The sequence below is a fragment of the Neodiprion fabricii genome, chromosome 1 (assembly GCF_021155785.1).
Source record: "Neodiprion fabricii isolate iyNeoFabr1 chromosome 1, iyNeoFabr1.1, whole genome shotgun sequence".
Taxonomy (NCBI): Eukaryota; Metazoa; Arthropoda; class Insecta; order Hymenoptera; family Diprionidae; genus Neodiprion; species Neodiprion fabricii.
The window spans coordinates 3,922,631-3,944,669 of record NC_060239.1 but is presented as its reverse complement, the minus strand read 5'-3'; the positions used below and the strand labels follow the sequence as shown (position 1 = coordinate 3,944,669).

Here is a 22,039-nt window from a genome sequence, read left to right as displayed (position 1 = left end):
CTGACTCGGTCATTATTAAATCTTGAAGCGAATCGAGAGACACTTTGCCATCTTTATTATCTACTAACGGCATTAAGGTTTTATATGCCGCGGGAACGTGGACCAAAGAATTTTAATATGCTTAGAAGCTCTAGGAAGGTGCGGCATGTTCTTTTGCAGCACCCTTCTTCAAAAGCTCTCTTCATCCTATACTTCAACATACCAAGAATTTCCTGGTCGTCATCATTTTTCCGATGTTTATCATATCCCCTCGATTCAAAAACTTCACGATGCTTGTACAACCGGACATAAAGTTATCCACCCAAATGTCATAATCACGTTTTCAAAAATACAGACTATCTTTCCCAAGGTGGATAAAAATTCAAAACCGTAAACTGGAGTAAAGAAACTTGAATTTTTGAAACATCAACACCGTTTTAAAAATCCATCTCTCATAGGCGCAGAGTTTTATTTTTTTTTCTTTTTTTTTTTTTTACAAACGTACAACATCCGACGATCCTTGAGAGTCTGGCATGAAATTTTTATCCGTCTTCCACACCAGGATTTTCTGATAAAAGCGAAGAGCTCTGCCGAGTGTAGAAAGAATACTGCGAACTTATATTTATATCCATAGACATATCCGACCGGATGTTTCTCCCTCCCATTGTCCGCGATCTCGTTTTCACGTAGCGTGCGTCAGGGGTTGCAGTTTTGCTTTAAGCACAGCTGGGCATGAGCGACGTTACCGGAATCCTTAAGGGTCGGTTATACACGGTATTTTTATGTAGTACCGTCCGTGCCTGACGTGCCCGCTCAATATTTGTCGAATAAACCGTTCGGCGCGGCTTCCGTTGGGAAAGGGGGGCGCATAAATCGGGTGGGCGTCATTTTAGCTCGGACCCGCGAGGTGCGTGTCGGGAAATCTGAACTCCTCCAGGAGCTCGTCTTCGCCGAAATAAACCAGCCGATGGTACATAGGTTTATTTATACCGTATATCTGCTGGGATTCCCGAACCTTTCACCTGAACGAAAAGCAGTTCTCGCTTCGCGAAGACCGCCGCTTTGAAAAACCCCAGGGTGAAAAACTCGGGGAAAACGGGGAAAAAGGTGTAGAATATGTTTATATTTCCTCGGGGCTTGAGAGAAAAATAGGAAAAAAGTAAATAAATAAATAAAAATTCCCTTCTACCGTATATTTCAATTCAATACGGTCGATCATTCGTGCCTGTATATATACGTATGTGACTGTATATATATTATATATCTTAAGTGTACGTGCGTTGGCACATCTGCGATATCGGCTCATTCCAATTGACCTTTGAATTTTGACGGAATCAGCGTGAAAGGAATAAGGAATTTCGCTCGAAGTGAACAAGGATTTAAAAATTCGCGCTACACAAAATCTACGTCTAAGCACTGGTGAAAATTATTACGACAAACTCTTGGAATATTGTGTAAGATCCTGCGAAATGAAAAAGAAATGATGTGAAAATGAAAAACGCAATGATGAAAAGAGTAAAAATGAGCGCGGTATAATTTACGGAATAATTGTGAAGCTCTGTCGTTAACGGAAAAGTGAGAGACCTGCGCGAGTTTGCGAGAAATGATATTTCTGCTTTTATTTGTCCACCCGGGCTTTCAGCTCTCCTTCATTCTTCTCGAATTTCGCGCTCATCTCGTCGTTCTCGCGATGCCGCGATATCTTCTTATCACACCTCGGTAGATCCTCGAAATCTCGGAAAAGTCCTGCGGTAGCCTTAAAGGAGTAACGAAAAATTTGAGAATAGAATTTTCCGAGCCAACGTCGATCGAATTACCGATTTGTAAATATCTGTCAAATTTGCTGTAGATTCGAGTGTAAAAAATATCATTGACGCGACAGTAGTTAACGTAATTGATATAAAATGTAACACATCTGTTTGCTTCCAAGTACGAGAAAAACAAATCACAAGCTAAAGTACTCGACGAGTTTTTTCAAACCGCCCTTTAAAACCCTTCGAGTACTACGGGATTTCCAAATTTTCCTCTATCTGTATTCAAAAATCCTGGGTGGAAAAGCACTTGAACTAAAAAAAACAATGGAATAACCCTTCGGCGGTGATCGCCGTTGTTCATCGAATTCGAAACTTGGTCTCTCTCGTTTTTGTTAATTATTTGTTTCGAAACAAGCTGGAATTACGGTTAGAATAACCGTAACGTACACACGCGGTGATAAAATTTTGGCCGAACGACTCGCCGCAGGTTCCTTCAATCACGTGCTTTCCTGATAACGAAGGCAATTAGTAGGTGAATTCAGGGGTTTCGGCGCTCCGCTCGAACTGGGGAGGGAAAAAAATAGGGGAACGAAAAAATTGCCCACGGATACCGTGTTTTGGAATGGCCTTCATAAAATTTTCAGCGTCACCGCAGCCGCAGGATTCGTCCGCGAGATAACGGAGAGAGAAAATAAATCTCCTCGTCTCTTCCCTTTGCATATACATCTATATGTAGGGAAGATTTTTGGAACAAAAAAATTTACCGGCTTTTTTCGCACCTTCGTAGATGCGAAAAAATTCCGGGACAAAAATATTAACTTAGCGTTACGACGAAAGGGTTTTTAACGCCACTCCGCGAGCTGCGTTTTTGTATCAGATTCCGTACATATGTATCCCTCTGACCAATTTCCCGATACGGGGTGCATGCAGGACGAGGCGGAAAATAAACGAGTAAATATCAGATCCCCTTCTTTCTCAAAACCACGACGGCTATGCGGTTCAGGCCGGAAAGTTTTACGCCTCGCGTTCCGTGGTTGGATAAAAGTATTAAGCGGCTGTTCACGATTTTTTAGAGAGTTTGAAAATTTTTATATTTATTCAGAGAAATTGCGTATCTCCGAAAGTGTATTATCACAGCTTTTTTAAAAGCTTCAAACGACAGTTTCACAGAATTTCAAAGCGGGTTTGATCCTCTGCCGGCTGTTCGGGATCCAATCCTTCGTCATTTACTTACTTTGCACTCTTGTTACGTTTTATTTTCACATGTATATAATACGTACGCGTATATTTATACATAGGTATACGTATATAATACATAATATATTTCTCAACTTCATCTCGCCGTCGTAAATCTCCAGGGCTTTTCCCGCCGACTGATATCTTCCTAAAAGTAGGTTAGTCTCACGAGTGTACGTACAAGGTACACACGTACGTAACGTATCTACGTATATCTGCCTATAGGTATAGGAACGGAGGATGAAATCGGCGTGCAAAACGCTGCGGAATTACACCGATATCTGTTATCGCCCTCGCGGCTGCTGCCTGTCGCTTTACAATACCGAAATCGAAAGCTGCAGTTATTAGAATCGAGGACTCGTGTCACGTGGGTGTGAAAAGGGAGGCGGAGGGACGGCCGAGCTTCGAATTTTCTCGCCTCCGTTCGGCACCACCTGTGCAGAGCTTTTCGTCCCCCTCGGGAGGACAAACGTGGAGAGGTGATTTGTGAATTCGAGAGATTCTCCAACTCTGCGTGCCCCGGGATTTGCAGAAGCCGGATTATATCGGACGTATTTATGATATCCAGGGTATCAATGTGTTCGCGAAACGTGTCGGTCATACCCTCTGTGTGGTTACACGTGTTCCGATATCAACAGCATTGAAATTTCAATTAACGAACGATTGAATTTCAAACCCTGTTCACTATTGATTGGCACAATTCACGGTAATTATTAAGCAGATTTTCCGCAACGCGATGTCCAAGAATGTAATTTCACAGCTGGGCCTGGCATTTCTCGACATAATTATTCCAGACCAATTCGTTTCACCTGAGCCTTTTTCTGATAAATCTGTAATTACAAATTCATTTGATACACGTGTTGATAAATAAATATCTCACGAGCTTGAACAAGAAAGACTTCAGCGAAAGTTCTTTTTGGTTACCTCAACGAATTTCTGATTTTTTGATTCTTCCACTATTTATGGCAGAGAACTTCTCTTCTAATTTGGATTTCATGACCATGGTGGATTAAGCGGGTCAAAATATTTCGTCAGAGAATTTTAAATAAAAACGTTACAGACAGAATATTTGTTATTTCTGTTTTTCCGATTTCTTATTTCTTTCGCTGATTTGTTTCGGCCTGAAAATGGCCGGCCAGGCACGGTCGAAACGTTGAAATAAATACGATTCATTCAATGACTCTCTTCGACGAAATCTTTTCATTTACGAACTTTTGTTTCTAAAACGAGCAAGAATCCTGGTCGATTTTCGAAGACTGGAATCGGGGGCAACAAAGTGGCCTCATTGTTCGGAAAATGGGGATCGTTTGAGAGAGAGGGAGAAGCTAGTCGCGATTAGAGGAGCTCGAACTTCCGTACCGGGTCGGTTATTTTGTAGTCTAGGTACAGTATTAGGCGGGGATCCAGAATTCCGGGCCAAAAGAACTCCGTGACGCTGTTCCCCGGGGGACGAGTTCATCCATCCTCGTGCGGAGAGAAAAGCGCCCCCGCGATGAAGGGGAATGGCGGGAAAAGCGATCGGGCGAGGAGCCAGAAGCGGTAAAGGAAAATCGGGAAACTCCAAGGGAACAGTGAAAATGATCCATGCATTCTCTCGCGGCTCTACTCATCGCGCAGTTCTCTGTATCTATGCGAATTCGTTCTTCTTCGACGCTTTGATCTTTGATCGGATTATGTATTTTTATCGACGATTTTTCGGGTTTACCGAGGAACAATTTTTGTCTTTTATACAGTTACTGGAAAATTTTACAACAAAACGGGTATCGTTACTATTACATAAATGGTTTTGAATTTTATTGGAATTAGGAAAAAATGTGATACCTGTGACTATTATATTCGATGAAATATTTTCATCACTGGGTACAGCTAAAGAAGTAGTTTTCACTTTTTATCCAGAACTGTGTTTCTTCATTTCGGCAAAAAAATTAAAATGATTTATGAATTTTTTTCGAAACCTCGACAAGAAATTTATCTCGGTGTTGGTTCTTTGAACAGCTCTTTTTGCAACGGAGAAATTGACATGTTGTAGCATGAAGTGCGATAAAGTTGAGATAATGCACGATTTCCTCGACACCCGTTGAAACGGCTCGCCGGGCGAAAATCCGCCAATTCTGCAAAAACACTTTTCCGCGGTTCTTTTCGGGCTGGAATTCAGCTTCGCGCAGTCAAGTCGCTTACTTTTTCTCATTCTCCGCAGCCTGTATCAGTACGCGTATATATATAGATATACACACATACATGTATAATGTATATGTGTAGCGTTTTACCATCACTGAGGGGAGAAACGGATCGAAAGGGATGTGAGAAAAGGGTTACATTGGGCCAAATATAGTCCTCTGAATTTCAGACAGTCCCTACTTGTGCTGCGAAGATTTCTTCACTCCCGAATATTGCAAAAATTTGTGCTTTCAACTATGACGTCCCGAAATTTTGAATTCGTTTTGCTTCTTCTATTGTTCCTAACACCCATTTTCTGATTGACTTGGCAGGGCTTAGAATAAGACGATTCGCCGTAAAATTGGGAAACAATTTTAATTCTGCACGTAGTAAAAATACGAAGACCCCAGTGGTCTGTAAGATTGTATCTTCTCGACGAATGTGTGTCGACATGTTTCTTTCTTACGTCGTGACGGTGTTTATTGCAAAATCAATAATTGAACGCCGACATCGCCGGGGGAAAAGCGACGAGAAAAAGGAAACCGGTGTCGAAACGGTCCGTCAATCCTGCGGCGAGCCAAAAAATTCACCGGACTTGACATCCCTTTTTCCACACGTTATACACGGGATTGATTTCTTTGTAATCTCGATATTTACGCGTAGAATTGTTTTGTCTTTGTTCAAATAGTAATAGTGAGGTAAACTTACAATCAATCGTAAGCTCCGGATAAACTCGAAGCTGCTTGTCACGATTTTACCGGGATTCAAACAATGTTGAAAAACATTCACGCGATGTGGGAAACTTTTTAACTTCCCGTTTCTCTGTCTTCAGAAAAGAAAGTAAGTTATTGTAATCACCCTGAAAATGAAAAGTCAAAGTCTCACTAGATTTCTGCGTGTTGAAGTTTGGAGAATCATGTGTGTGTGTGTGTGTGTGTGCGCATGCACGTATGTAATCAATTTTTTTGTCCGACGACATTTCGAGAAACGAGTTACTGGATTTCAATGATTTTGGTCTCAATCGACGCGGTTTTACCAAATTTAGAATTGATTACATTTTGGGATTCATCGGCTCTGTACTTTCTCAATTATTTAAATGAAAATATTCTGATTTTGGTAGAAATTGGTAGGCGTAGTTTTCTTGGGTCACTGATAACGAATCGAAGATGAGGCTTCCAAAATTTTTAATGATAGATCCATCATAGTGGTTGAAAATAAAAAAAAACATCGTCATAGTTTCATGTAACATGGTATCCGAGGGCCTTAAAATCGTTAATCACGAATTTAAATTTGTGGTTCGAAATTGGAATTGAATATTATTTTTTTTTTCTCTATAAATTTGGAACCTGCAGTGTGAGAACGGCAAGTTCGAGTCGTAATCGATTGCTGTAATGGGAGTATATTTCTCGAAGAAAGGGTGAAGGAAAAGCAAATCCATCAGGACAGGGTTAGCAGGCTGATATTGTCGGGCGGGGTGTGGTGGTTGTAATCATTTCGGCGATGAGATCAGCCTGTCGAACCCGGTTCCTTGCCAGCCTCGGTACAGAACCGAAAAGAAATTCGCGTATTATTTCGTCATTCTTCCCCAAGTTAAGATCCGATATTCCAGCTGTATCCGAAGAGGCGGTGAAGCAGCCTTCGCCAAACTCTTTCACGAGAATAACATTCTCGCCTAATTATCGTCATTGCGCCGAGGGGACAATAATAATAACGATGATCATTATCCCGGCCTTTAGCGACAAAGGCCGCGTATCAATTCAGCTGAAATTCATTGAAAAAACAAACTGCTCTTGCAGTTAGAGAGAGACGCGGGCAAACTCTGTTTCCGCGTTCGTTTAATGGGCGTCAATTAACGGGGGTTACAATACAGCCTCACTCTCTTAGAGCCGAGGATCTTTTCCACTTTCGGAACGAGGGGCGAATGATCCGTCAGCGGTTCGCGGTTTATCCAAACCTTCGCCCGGGTTCAAACCCGGGCACAATTACTCCTCTCTTCCGCTTCGTCCTTTGACCAAAGCTCCGGCTCGCCACACGCCATAATCGACGCTACTATATCGAATGAAGACGCACACAAGCTCAACGATCCGCAAACTCGCGCAGACGAGATCGCGAAAGCAACGATATCAGCGGTAATTTAACGGTGGATCAAACGCAGCGCGATCCTTGTAGTGAAAACAGTTGCTGCAGCCACAAAGCTGCAACTAATTAACGAGGAAGCTTGATGAAAGCTTGCACCCTCGTCGTGGAAAATGAAAAGTAATCTTACTCGAGGAGGTTGCAGATTGGCAAAAACATGCTGCTTTTTCGTCATTTTTACACCGGAAAGTTACACCTTCGGTATTCGTCAAATTATTATTTGTCTAAGGTAGTGAAATCTCTTTTAAAAAAATAGTAGGTCATAGAAAGTAGTGGAATTATAATCGAACTACTTGGATATCGGTGATACATTTCAAACTGTTTCAAAATTGTTGAATAGAAAAGCTAGATTGAATTTTCTACAAATTCACTGATCACACTTTTTTTCACAATGTTGGCACATTTAAATACATATTCAATTTCACAATATTTCACCAATATCGAACATGATCATCAAGCTGCAATATTGAAGTAACTACTGCAAATTAAGATCTCGGAGTGAACGTGCAAAGTTGTTCACGAATTTTTTTTGAACCGTTCCAAACGAAGCATCGATAACTGAACTCTCGTTCGCTATTTCAGTGCTTCCAATTTTTTGCGCTCGACCGTATCGTATTAAAATTATGGAATGAAAAGCATGGATTCCCAGCCAACCAATCCCCTTAAACCGGGAGAGCAAAGCTCTCCATCATACGTCCGTGTAAGCTCGGGATGAAACCGTTCCTACCGCGTGAGGAATGCACTCTGGATCGCTGTTACAGTTCAGCTTTTGATTAGGTTAATCTGGTGTGATGATAACGAATAGTTCGGGCGCGTACCTATTTCGAGTCTCGGGGATCGTTATTGCCGAAGATAACGCGCTTAGCTGGCTCTTGCGTTATTCCAACCTGCGGAGTTTGGGTACAACCCGACTTCCACCGACACTCCAGCGAAATTTGCCGTATCATCTTACTTCCGCGTATCGAGATTGTAAGATTTTCAAAGTCCTCTCTCTCTCTCTCTCTCTATCTCTGGCTATGAACTTTCAGCCCTCAGTTTCACCGCTCATCGTCAGAAATTTCACGTCACTCGGCGGTACAGTGTCATATGTTATTAAGTTAAGTCAGGCGGCAGGACGAAAACTTCCACAACTGAACATATATATTATCAAGTGTATGCGATCATATTCGGAGATCTTATAAAACTTTTGACGGTACAGAAATTAACTAGGCGTCATTCTAAAAAATTACGACTGTACAGACCGCGTTTCTTGCTTCTTATAACAGCAGTTATTCGAACTGATATCTGGAATAAACTCGGATGAATAATCAAAGAGCGAAAAGCTCGTGATTGGCAGCTTCGCCATTGGATTGAATTTAACGAAGAACCGATGACCGTGGAATGATCAAAGAGATTAAAAGCGTTTGAAGAGGTCAATAGAGGTGAGCGAAGTCAAACTTCACGAAAGCAAGCACGCCGCAGTTCGGAGAGCTCTGAAGGGGCAAGTTTATGATCGGGGGAGAATCGCGAGGTCGGATTAATCGCGGATTGAAATTTGGCGCACTGAGAAAAAATAGCTAATTACAGGCGCACGAGGCGGGCGGGAATTGAATGGGAAACTCGGATTTCCGTCGGGTTGATTAAACGCCGAGGTATGCACGAGGGCTCATTTATCGCTGACGAAAGCTCGGCAATTAATTCGTATCTCGACTGTCCGCGCCTCTCTCGTTTCTCCCTTTTTCTCGTTACTTCAACCCACTTTCTAGTTTTCAAGTACTCCGTTCCGCTCTTGCTGCAACAGTAATAAAGCTAATCTTTTGAAAGATCCGTGACGTTTACCTTTCGCCGTTTCCTTTAACGGTCGCTAAGTAACTTTATTATTAAACCTTATGTAGAGAGCTTTTCTACGGATCTTACACACAGGCGTAGGACACTCGAGGATGAAGGTATACACACACACCCCGCTTCGTCTTCTCACCTCGGGCTCTATAAATTCAGGATTTTATCGTCCTGCTGACTGTTCCAGTTTACTCCTCTTTTTTTTTTACCTCGGGTACTTTAATTTTTATTTAAACTTTTTCCCTTCATTTCTCTCTACTCTTTATACGAATTTCGCGCAATCCACGCGAATGAGTTATTAAACTCAGCTTACAATCAGCCGATCGGACTTGATTCGCCGGGATCACATTAATCCGCGACTTGGTGCCGCAGTAATCAAGCCTGCTGGGAGTTGTCCGGGGATTCCTTGAATCTCGGGATCCTTTCGCCGGGCCTCGTCCGATCCTTTGATGCGCGACCAACCGCGGGCATGGTTCGATCGAATTATCCGCCAAGTCAGCCTTGCGTAACCGAGTTAAAGTTCATTTCTCCAAGGGTTTTGTCTCGACGGAGCTCGCCTCTAGACGTTGAACTGGAAAGAAATATTGTCCGAAGTTGTCTGTACGTACACGGATCAAGGTATGTGCCTAACTGACAATCCGAAAAAAACTTCGGAATTGAACGCGGGCGAGGAAAATCCCTCAACGATATAAATAATAATCAAATTTTAAAGATGCGACATTTTTTTCTCGTCGCAAAAAATATCAAACGTGGCCTTATCGTGGCCAGTAATTTATATTCCAATTAGCTGATACTTTGATTTGATATCTATAACGTACCTGCGACGGCCCTAATTATGAGCTGGTTAATTTGTCTCGTTTGTTAAAATATTTTTAAAATTTTGATCGAACCTCATTTTTGTCAAACTTGATTTATTCTCGTGAAATAAAGTTCCGGCGTAGTCGGACTTGACTTCTCAACTCTTCAAGTGGAGAATTTCTCGTACGCGTATTGCAAGTACAAAGAAACAACGGATAAACATATAACATAGAAATAGATGGACACTATTAACTTTTAGCCGACAGTTTACTTACCCTTGATTGTTTAGCGAAAAAACAGTAACCTTAAGCAGAATAAAATTACCAGAGTGAAAACGTAATCGAGTTTTGTAATAAGGAATATAAAGGTGGTTGATTTTTGGTATATATTATATATTATATTATATACGCGGTGCTTAATTTTGCTGGGGAAAATATACCCGCCGGCAACATGTTGTGGAAAAGCAAAGGATTATTATCGTTTAATTGGTTTGCGAAGAGCCGCCCATCTCCCACGACTGTATATTTTGAGAAAAGTTTTCAAGCTGGCTAGATGCCTGTGTAACTTACCTGCCTTATATATATATATATATACATGATATACATGTATGTAGGTATATATACCAACTATAGTTAAGTGGTAGAAGTAGGTGTCTCGAGTTGGTTCGTAAAAATTCTCATTCCAGAGTTTCTCATTTACATTTGAACGCCTTCGCGAAAGCAAATCCTTGCATTTAAACTAGCCTAGCTAGTAGTATTTTTTCTCCCTTTTCTCCCTATTCCTCTCTTGTCTCTTATCCACTGAGTACTTTTCTTATTTCTTTGTCCTTTTTCTTCTAATTTTTTTTCTACTTTTTTCACCATCTCTCTCTCTCTTTGGAGCTTGCGTTTTCTCACAACGCACAGCTGCAGCCATCGGACAGTCTTCGACTCGCCTCGCTAATGAGTCAAGATGTTACTTTACACTTTCCTGAATCTTGTACGTACGAAAACGATTAAAATGGTCACATTCAAATTGAAATATTATCTATGCATTGCGTAAAACTCGGGGAAGAAAAAATGACGGTAATAATTCCGATGGACGAAATTTTTTTGTATCCTTGTCGCGTTTTTACCGGATGTACGTAAATTTCGCGCCCCTTGGACACTCTCGCAGCTTTCGTAGAGCTGTTAATTATATTTTCTGCGGATACGGCTTCTTCCTTACATTCTTTGACACGCGGTACGATTTGTTTGCTTTACACGAAAAGAGGCAACATTATTTCCAAGAACATCGAGTTTCACTCACCTAATATTATTTTATTGTAAACCGAGAGGAGAGGGCAAAAAATTTGGCAAAAAATTACCACCTGATTACATCGCGTTAATAGCTCGTTAACTGGGAACATATTTACGTATTCTTAACCATACCACCGCACGTCTCCCGCGAAAATCCCATGAAAATTATTCACAAGAGCGCGGAAGTCTCGAAGCACGCGTAGCGATTATATAATTTAAAGAAGTTAGCAGCGAACTTTTCGTCAAGTTTATAAAACCCGCGAGAAAAGCTAGTTGAGGAGGCGCGGTAAAAAGAAGCATCGAACACCAACGTTCCGAAGTTAGGTAAAAGCTTAAAAGTAAAAATTCAAAATAAAATAAAAAAAAAGAACGAGACAGAAACTGGCTGACGAGTCTGTTTTGCCGTAGACTCAGACTTGTCGGATTTTACGTACGGGGAAATATTTTCTTCGCAAAGTGTCGCTAAATTTCGCATCAATTATTGCTACCCAGAATTTTTTATACCCGTAAAAATAATCCCCAGGTTTTTTGAGATGAAAAACTCGGTCGGATTCACGAAGACAAGCTCGATGAAAAACGTTGATTCATCCACGATCGCATTCGCGACGTTGGTGCGTGAGAACTTGGGAAGTGTAGACGTAGGTATGAATTTTCTTCCGTCTCCGCCGGACAGAAATCCGAAACTTCGTCAACATTTTCGACGTCGAGTTGTTTGGCCTCCTTGGCCCTCGTTTCGCTAATCTTCTTCCCGTATTCGCCCCGCCTGCATCCGAGTCCCAGAACCGTTGGCCAATCGGAGCCCAGGTCGAGACTCGGTGGGTGTAAATTTAATATAACCTTCACTTTTATCTAAATGGCTTCAGCTCGCGTTATCTTGGCCGAGACTCCCCCAGTCAGGCCTGTAACTAGCCGCGATTTACAGGGGCGTAAGTCGCCCCCGAACTCTCCGATGTAGAATCGTCGCGGTGTTCCAAATTTTCCAAGGTCGCCTGTCGTCGGGCGGAAAGGAAGAGGAGGACACGCCGGCTCATATTCCATCCACCCACACGCGGATAACGACGGTGGCCTTAATTCATTCGATATACACGATCGATGTTCGACACTCGGGGGTGGGAAAGCCGCCTTAACACAGGCGGCTGCTTCTCTCGACCTTAGTACCGCACTCTGTCTACCCGCCCATCGACCTTGCGGATTGAGTCCTCTTGATAACGCCTTGTAACACCCCCGATGATTCGATTAACCCGGGTCAACTATACGAAACGAGGTTAAGAGGCAAACGAAGGCTCTTCCTGCCTCTCATCCGTGCTCGATTGGTCACGCTCAAAGTTCGCGAATTAATTGTCGCCTAGTTGCGAGTCGGGGATGATTTCTGCAAGCCTCTCGCCATCGAGTAGCGGCCGAAAAGCACCTACGCTTTCTCCTTTGGCAAAAAATTTTAAACAGAGTTCTGGAAAACGTCGGTGATTGTTTTCGGAGGAGCTTTTCTCTGCCGTAATTCGAGTAACGAGGACCTTGTCTCTGAATCCTCGTTTGTTGGGACGTGCGAAATATTATAGCTGGGTAAGGAAGACGAAGAAGAGTGGTTGGTGAAAACGGGAGTTTTTTCTAGGGTGACGTTTTTAAAGCTAGTGGAGTATAATTGCGACCGCAGAACTTGCCGAGATGACGTCGAGCTGCAACGTAAGAAGTTTGAAAAATGATAAGGATGCACGTCTCCAGGTGGATTACTTCTGCAATGCGGATACGTATAGTCGGAAGAGTCAACGTTTCCGGAGGCGAAGAATAGAGCGAGGCAACTTGGGGATTTGAAAAATGCGGAGTTCTTTATCTGCTCGACACGCGGTTCCCTTTACCCGATGAAAAATATTGTCACATCCACGGTACGGAAGATATTCAGCGTGCCAATTGCTCGCGCGCAGAATTCATTTCTCATTTTTGCATCGAGGAAACTCCGCCGGCGAAGAACCGCGAACTTTCATCCTTTGCAGAACGCAAGTACGCGACAAAGAGTAAAAAGCTCTACGGATGCCGCAGCTTGCGGTCCAAGAACCTTGGCCAATAATATCGTCAAGTTTTTGAGTTTCACCGACCAATAAAATTATCGTTTTCAACTTGTAGCCTGTAATTCGGAGAAGAGTTACGAATGTTTTAAAGTTCACCAGACGATTAAAAACGAATTCAACGCGTCGTCTGCTCCCAATGGCTCGACGACGTTTTTATATCCTTCCATCCTCGCTGATTTTCATCCTGCAAGCTTCTTGTTTACCGAAGACAGGAGCGCCGCCGTCTCATTGAAATCGGCAAAAAGTTTCTCCCCGGGACGACTCAGCCCCGCCGGATATGAGCCCGAGTATAAGAGACATCCGGCTAATAGGACACGGGTAATCAGAGTCTGTATCTTGCGTGATCCTGCGGCGAGGGTCGGCTGGCTTTCAGTTTATATTATCTCAATTTTTTTCCTCCTTTGCTTTCCTCCTCTCGGGGGCTCTCGGGAAAGGTAAACTCCTTGAATTACCATAGTCACGAGGCGGTTGCCCCGTCCCTGATGGACTTGGAATTACTCCGGGATATGGGCGGCCATTTTTCACCGGTGATTCTTCTCCCGGCTCCATCCACTTCCTTCCTTCCTCGGTTTCTCTATGGAGCGCGAGACGAACCGGCTCCGAGTGGCTTTTCAATGACGTCTTCATCCCTTGCCCTGCAGGCATCAACCTTTGCAGCTTACAGAATGCGCGCCTACTCGCTGGAAAAGTACTCCAAATGGAACGGTAATACATTCCATTGGAGAAGATTGATAAGATCGTCGTAGGAAATCAATCACGTTTTCTTCTTGATGAAACAAAATTTCGGCAAGAAGATAAAGTATTTCACGCTTTAATTCCTGCGGAGATCAAATAAGCGAAATCAACCTATGAGCTTACGGGAAATATGAACTACGCGACACGCGTTCGTGCAAAATGATATTCATCCTGGTGGAGAAAGTTGTTGAAATAATTTGTGGTTTTATTCGAAATTATGTGGAATGTTATATTATTACCTCTTTCGACGATTCACGGTGAAAAATTTCATTTCACACGTTTGATTTCCCAAACCAATTAAAAAGTTACGATAATGAATTGCATTGTCGACCGTATGGGTAAAATAGTAAATAACGTGTTAAAAACCGAAAAAAATAATATGATAAAGAAAGGAAGAGAAATAAAATGAAAACGAATTCCATTTTACGATTATTAAAAATAATCTAAATTCACGAGTTACACACATACTTTAAACGTGGATGCAAATAATAATAATAAATTATTCCGACCGATTAATGGATATCCAAAAGATCGCAGCGCCATGACATGTTTGAAAAGTAGTAGAATCAATGAATAGGATGATTGCGTTGAGCTTTTACCGTCAAGTTAAGAAAAACTAGTTCGTTTGACTCGGAGATAGAATCAAGCAGCTGGATTCCGAATGGACGTAGACTTTGCCTTTGCTAGAAATAAGGCTGCGCACATAAAAATGAGACCGCGAGTATATTATGATAGGAAAATACAGATAACCTAGTCGAGTAATAAGGGTTGAATCGATTATTGGTTAATCTCCCCGCTGCTAGTCGAGAAATTGATCAAGGTGAACGCATTGCGAGTTTCTCTCGAGCCCCGTTTCCACCCCCCTTCCCTATCATGGCGTCGTCGCAGTCGAGGTCGTAGAAATACGACGCCGAAGCTGATGACGAGAAGTTGGAGCTGGTTTTATAGACGCGCGGGACGTTCGAGCGGCGCCGACGAGACTGGGGCGAGATGAATTTAACGAAATTCACCCCCTGGCGGGGGGCGCTCTTCTTCGCGACCGCTAGCATCACATTTTATGCGACGTATTATAGATTCAACGAATTCGGAAATTCACCCCGCGTATTCTTGATGAATTATCGGCCTCCCTCACCGTCCCCCTTCACCCCCGTGCGACCCTTAATTCTGCAACTGTGCGGGTGGCGGAAGGACCGGAGAAAATCCACCGCAGAAATTTCAAAAACGTGACCTTCGTCGCATCGGGCTTGCGGCCGTAAATATCAGTTATTTTTCTTGAGGGTGTGAAAATGCAGCAGGGGCGGAAGGGGGGGGGGGGGGGGGAAATCTCTTGAGCAAACGAGCTCGAGTGCCGAGAGAACGTCGAGTGAGTGTCGAGTGGAAGCGAGCGAAACAGAAAATTTATAATCTGTTTGCAAGGGGTGCAAGGCTTCCGGGGGGTCTCTGCCAGATGAAGTGGCGGAGAGATGGTGCGAAAAAGCAAATTGCACATGTATTTTTCAAGCCTATTTTTCATCTTCATCGTATACACATTTTATTCACGCTTGTGTCGTTTCACCGCTTTTTCGGGAACGAGTTACCCCGATGCTTTTTTTATCGACGATCGAGAGATTACCAAAAGTATCGAAAATCAGCGGCCGAATTATCGTCTGTTTCACATACGAAAATCTTTTTTCAATGTTCGTTCAGCTTGTGGACGTTATGTAACGTCGATCCTGAATTATTTCGAAATATTTTACCCCTGCGTAGTTTTTTTACATCGGTTAAATCTTAGGGATAAAAATAACCTCCTCTACTTTCTTTACCTCGCCTTTGAATTCGTCTTCTTCTTCTCACGGGAAAGTGAATTTCTTGGTATTATTCCCACGTGAGAATTGAAAATTCCGATTAGCGGGTGGTTTTATTAAATGAATTCCGACGTGATATAAGCGGAGGGAACGTGTTCCGGTAAAAAGATGGAGAATTTCCGTATGGAATATTCAGTTTTAATCTATTTCTCTTTGCAGCTTAAAATTATCATTATCATTAGCTTTTTTTTCCATTTTTTATTTCTACTATCATCGATTTTTCTTATCGTGTAATTTCGACCATGGTCATTTCAACGACTGGGGCAAGATTAGGACAGAAAATATTAAAGGCCTCACGATGATAAAGCAACTAGGGTTGGAAAAACGGAACGCATATTTTCTCTTTTCTTCCGGTCGAAGTCCCGCTGGTATCAACCAGCGCTGATAGAAGTTTTAAAACAATTTTACCGTCTAAAATTCTCGAGAGTGGATGAAAATCGAGCAAAATTAACGACGAAACATTGAGTGAAGTATAGTTTGAAAGTCACCAGCGGCAAATGTACGTGCAGAGGAAAACTTCAAGTTGAAACGAACAATTATTTCAGCGTTATTTCATCGCACCTACGTACCGTTTTACGACTGTTTCCATTTTATAGTTCGCTTTCTACCAGCAGTTATTAGCAGTTTTTTAAAGCTTGAAAAAATTTAACACCCGTCGAATAAAGCTCGCTCTCTATGGCGCATAAAAATGGAAAATGGCAGGCCGAGTTTGGAAGCCTGCTTTTTTTACTATCTTCCATCAGTCGAAGAGGGAAAATATTTTCGTATCATAACGCGGCCGCGTCGCTGCTGAATATATCGAGGAAATTCACGGATTTGTGAAGGATTCAGGGTAATTCCTTTCCGATATATACACACATATAAAGGACCATATAGTCAGAGATATGCCGCGTATACTTGGAGTTTGCGCCTTTAAATCCGAATTTGGCTTCGCCTTTTCCCTCGAATTCAAAGGTACCGAGTTGGCCTGTCCGTATACAATAAACGGGGAAACGCGGTTTCCCTCCCCCTCTCTTCCGGGCCGTCGTGCCTTAAATTTGCCATCCGCAACCCCGCGGGGGGTGCGAAAAAGCCGGACGAGCTGCTCCTCGAACGAATTTTGTCAGCTGAGGAATAAAATTACAACAATTTATTATAAAAACTTCTCTCATCGCCCGCAGCTTTCCGGTATAACATTTCGCACACCCTTTTATTGTCGTTATTTATAATCAACGACAGCAACAAAATTCTCCGCATAATCGCCGCCCCCGACAGTTCTCGTAGCTTTTACCCCGTCCCCCTGTCATTATTTATTTATTCGTTTATTTATTTTCATTTTCTTTTTTTTTTTTTCTCTCTCTTTGCTTTTCGATTTTCATTTCACCCCGAACTCTGCAGCAGCTTCAACGTCAATTATCACGCGTAAATATCCCACGCCGAGGGAACGTCCATCCCGCGCGCGATAGCTGAGCTATTTTAATTACAACGCGATAAAAATATGGCTTTTACGAAGGAGGAATAAAGCTCGTAGCTGGCTGCGGGAGAGAATCCAGTAATGAAATGATGAGGGAGGGGGGTGTAAAAAAACAAAAAAGGAAAACGGCAGAAAATGCGAAAGCAGGTGTACCTACATTTCGCAACTACTCACCGTGAAATGATAAAAAAAAAAAATTACACACAGGAAGAGAACCAATTCCACTAGTTTTTTATTACAATCTTTCTCTCCGAAAATCGAAGAGCTAATTGGAAAGTTACTCGTCCGCTAATTTCTTTTCTTCTTACATCTCACCTGGACTCGATTTATTGTAATAAAAAAGTATCGCTAATTATAAAGAGAAACTGTGCCAGCGGCTAATCGGCATCGAAAATCTATACCTATATCTATATCTCGGTAAGAGCGTACCGATTTTCAAATTGAAATGTATAACCGCGTTAAAGTGCCCGGCATGGGACGAGGTCTGTTCCACTTTGAGCATAAGTAGCCACTCGGAGCGTAGCGAAATTGTCTCGAATCATTTCCTCCCCCCACCCCCCGTCACAGCACCCCTCGGCACCGTCTTTGTCGTCTTGGAAAATTCTCCTCACCTTTCTCCTCCATCTTTCTTTCCTCCCTTTCACCCCTTCCTATCTTACTTTTTTTCACACAGCGATCTCGAATCGGGCGCGTGACACTTGCTAAAGTCCCGCAATTTTCCACTAGTAGCTGACTTGACTTTTTAACTGTACTTCTCGAGTGCCTCACGCCCAGGATCGTTCCTTCTCTTTACCATGTAATTGTCGAATCGATCCGACCGAATGGCTTCACGCCACTTTTCGAGACTCGCTACTCTTCGAAATTGAACCTCGGCTGATGAAGTGGAATGAAAAGAAAAATAGAAATCGGAAGAAAGCCGGTTGCGAGGTGAAATTCTGTAGTAGAGATTGACTGGGTACTCGGTGTTTAGAAAGTTTCAAAAATAAATCACTAAAATCAATGACAAGTTATATCGCATCGGGGAATCCAGAGTCGAATTTATTATGCACCGAGACCCGGAAGTCGCGGTTCACGCGTACAATTTTTCAGACCGAACGTCTCCGAGAAAATTCAAGTAATTTGTGGGCGCATCCGTTTTGCAGCGTCGCTTTGGCACCGGCGATTCGACCGTTCGTAAATACTGACCCTGTCGTGACCGATGCTCGGTCATTTCCGAGTTATATGACATATATAATATATATGTATACCTGTATTCGAACCCTCCGCTGTGGGACACCGCGATGCGAAAATTCGGGGAAATTCTATCCGGTTGGGAAATTTATTGCCAAGGAAGATAACGACTCTCTTCTCATGCTTGCTGGAAAAATCATTCGACAATTATTTACACGCGATAAGGTTCGAGCTTATACGCAGTGTGGAAATTTTTTAAATTTCGACCCTCTTTTCTACGTTTGTGAAAATTGGTGAACAGCCAAAGATCGTTTGCCACTCGAAACTATTGGAGATTATTGAAATTTTGAATGTTCCTAATTATCATTCTAGATTTCAGGTTCGCGTTCGAATGAAAATTATAATTATACGAAATTGTACGTTTATAATGAGTTTACGCAGGAAACATTGAAACTGTTGCTATCAAATTTCAGATATGTCGCATTTCATCAACGTCAAAGTCGATGCTTGCACTAGAATGATTTATCACTGCCCGACCGTCTTATTGAATGATAAATCAAAGCTGTAACATTGATGAAACTAATGACAAATATTTGTTTTGTGAATTCAAATGGGTATCAAAATTACGGTACGTATTGATGAATCGCTACATCGTCGATTGCAATGACGTCGAAATACGAAGCTGACTGTTCTCAGATTTAAAACCTTTGTATGATATCCACGTTCGGTTTCATCTGAATTACCTCGCGCGTCAGACTTCGAGTTATTCAATTAAATCTGGAAAAAAATCCGCATGGAAATCAACACACTGTTTTCAATCCACTCTGCCCGATTCGACATGCAAATAAATGCAGAATCAATATTTTCGTCAAAAGTCTGACGATATTCCCTGCATAATAAACGTGGACAGAGAATTTGCTGCTCACTCCAAAGAATTTTTAGCCTCTCGCGTACAATTACTGAAAATACAATTTCCCAAAATCTGCGCAAAGTGAAAAAACCGTCTCGCCAATTCGCGCGAGTAAAATCACGCCTCGAAAAATTGTTGAAAATCAGGCGGTATAGAACCCTCAAGAGGCACTCGTAGGGTGAATCGTCAGGCTCGAAAGCCGGGGTGTTTCGAGTTGAATTGCACGTCACGAGGAGGATGAATGGGTGAAAATTTTTGAGCACTCACCGTACCATCTGTACCGGAATTTTCTGTATCACAACTGATTGTCGAGAACCTTCGTAAGAACTGATCCTGCAGACTCGAGCTTGAATTCTCAGTGCAATTTATCCCGCGTGATTTTGGTTGCAGGGGATCAAGATCCCGAGAGAGCAAAAAGTCGACTGGTCGAAAAGCCGAAATTTTTGAGACACGAATTTTAAAACAACGAATAATTAGTGTACCGAAATTAGGATTTTCGATAAATCACCCGGTAGAATAAATGTTTTTACGAAAGTTCGTTTAATCAAACGCTCTCTTATCCGAAAGAGTGGTTTCAGAACGGTCGACATTCCGAATGACCAAAGCACAGAATGTGGAGATACAGAAAAATGAAAGTTCCGAAATTTCTTCGTATTTACGGTGTTTCTACGTGTTTTCAGTGACGATTTTTTTCGACTTTTTTGCCCCTTCGCATTTTTGTACCCCATCCGTGATTTTCCCACATGAAAACATGACCAAGGAGTAAAATCGAAGGGGGTCGAAAGCCGGCTTTTTCACCACCTACGCACCGGCCATCGATAGATGGGGACTCGTTTCAACGGTCGTCAGCACTTCCGGCCCTCCGTCATCCCCGAATCCACTTACTGATTTAGGGCCCTGTAATCAGTTCATGGTGGCCTAGGTCGATCCCATACACGCGTAACCACCCAGGCCGATAGGATTATAATTATCGGAGATGCTATAACGAGTGGCGAGGACCACCGACGCGAAATGTTCCCTTGTTTCGGGATCGCGATCCGATTCAAGAGGCGCAAGCTGCTCTTCGAACGATTCAGCTTGCAGGGAAAAATCTTTGTTCGTTCGCTTGCACTCTTGTTGTTCCAATCCGAATATTCGCCGCCTCCTTGTACCTAGCCGGCCATTTACCGCGTAACACCGACCGCAGCGGTTAAACTTGATAAGCCCTCGGTGCCGGAGCACGGCATGCAATTTATGTTCGAACGGCAAGGCTCGGCACCGTTTCGAAAGGGATGGTCAGAGGTGTGCCAGCGTAAATGGGGCCAGAATTCTCCATTCAATTCGACCATCTCCGTACATATTCTACACCCAATTTATATTCAATAAGTTATTTCGACGGACTTTGCCGGACACGAAGATCAGAGGCTACGAAATGAAAATTCAATTCGGCGAGATTGAGCGGAACCGATATTTGTTTTCGTCTTGAAACTCGGAGCTTTGCTCTCTTTCGTCCGAGCTCCGCGGTATCGTGGACGTCGAAGAGTGCGACCACTCGATTTGAAGTGACTTCGGGACGCCTTCGGTTCCGCAGAAAAGTCGGGCGAAGATTATGGTCCGAAATTCATGGTTCCGCAGCGCCGTCGATGTTGGGTCTGATAAGCGCGATCGCAATCACCGATCGCTGATTAGAATCCCGATCTCGAATTCCATCGCGTCGAGTATAAAACTACTTGCTGATTCAGGGTACAGACGATGTTCGAGCCGGCTGAAACATCGTGTCTGGAATACCTGTCAAAGACACGGACGGGGAAGGCGAAAGCGACGAAGGGGCGAAGCTTTCGGTGTATTGTGCGATCGGTAAATCGTTCGCCGTTGGGGCAGTTGTACCGAGGTCAATGATGCGGGGGGTTGATCTTGAGGACTCGCATCTGCATCGCCTAGCCAGGTGTGTCGGCGTCTCCGATAACCGTTTGTTTGCGTCTAGGACAGTGACTGCGAGGTAATTAACCTGTCCCATTCTCGCCACGCGGAGAATTCTCTCTCATCTCTGTTCACCTCCGTCCACCCGACTCTGGAGAGTCGGTGTAATTAGTCTTGATCATCGGTGATCGCAATTAGACCAACTCCGCGTGACCAATAAACAAGAATGCATTCTGCCGACTTGCTCTGGGTTCATTGACGTACTTCTCTGATTGGAAGCTCGAGAGAAACTCTACTTGCACGCAGCTGACGAACGAATTGAGATAACTAATTTCTGGTACGTTTGAAAAAGTATCACGCCGTCGAATGATTGAGGGTTCTGTGTTGTTAGATTCGTATTGTTTCTTTTGATGTGTTTATCATTTTTCGGACATTTTCGGAGCACGAAAATGATTTCTTTTTAAATATGTAATTGCGACTGAACTCGCTGCTTCGCGGGCTCTTTAATTATTGTCACGTTGAAAGCACAACTTGTGCCTTCAACAGGCGAACAAAGGTGGTTTCAAGATACTTGAAGCGAACATGTCGAACTGCATCATTTTCGAGAACAAAATTGGAATCTGATTTTTGTTGAACACGTCTGAAACGCTTATAATTTGTAAAGAAACGAACAAACTAGCTGCAAACTGTCTCTTCGGTATTAACCGAGGATGTTCCACGAGATCTGGTATTACGTCTGTTCCACTTGTTCAACAGCGGTTCGGAGGCTTAAAATTGTAAACGGCTCGAACGCTCGTTCAAAGCACTTGA

The 22,039-nt window shown here is 42.9% G+C and overlaps 1 protein-coding gene across 7 annotated transcripts in view; it reads left to right on the top strand.

The window, feature by feature from the left end:
• LOC124187758 (glutamate receptor ionotropic, kainate 2) overlaps positions 1 to 22,039 on the top strand; it is an 89,402-nt gene that overhangs the window by 5,489 nt on the left and 61,874 nt on the right. The gene's annotated exons all lie outside the window — the stretch shown is intronic.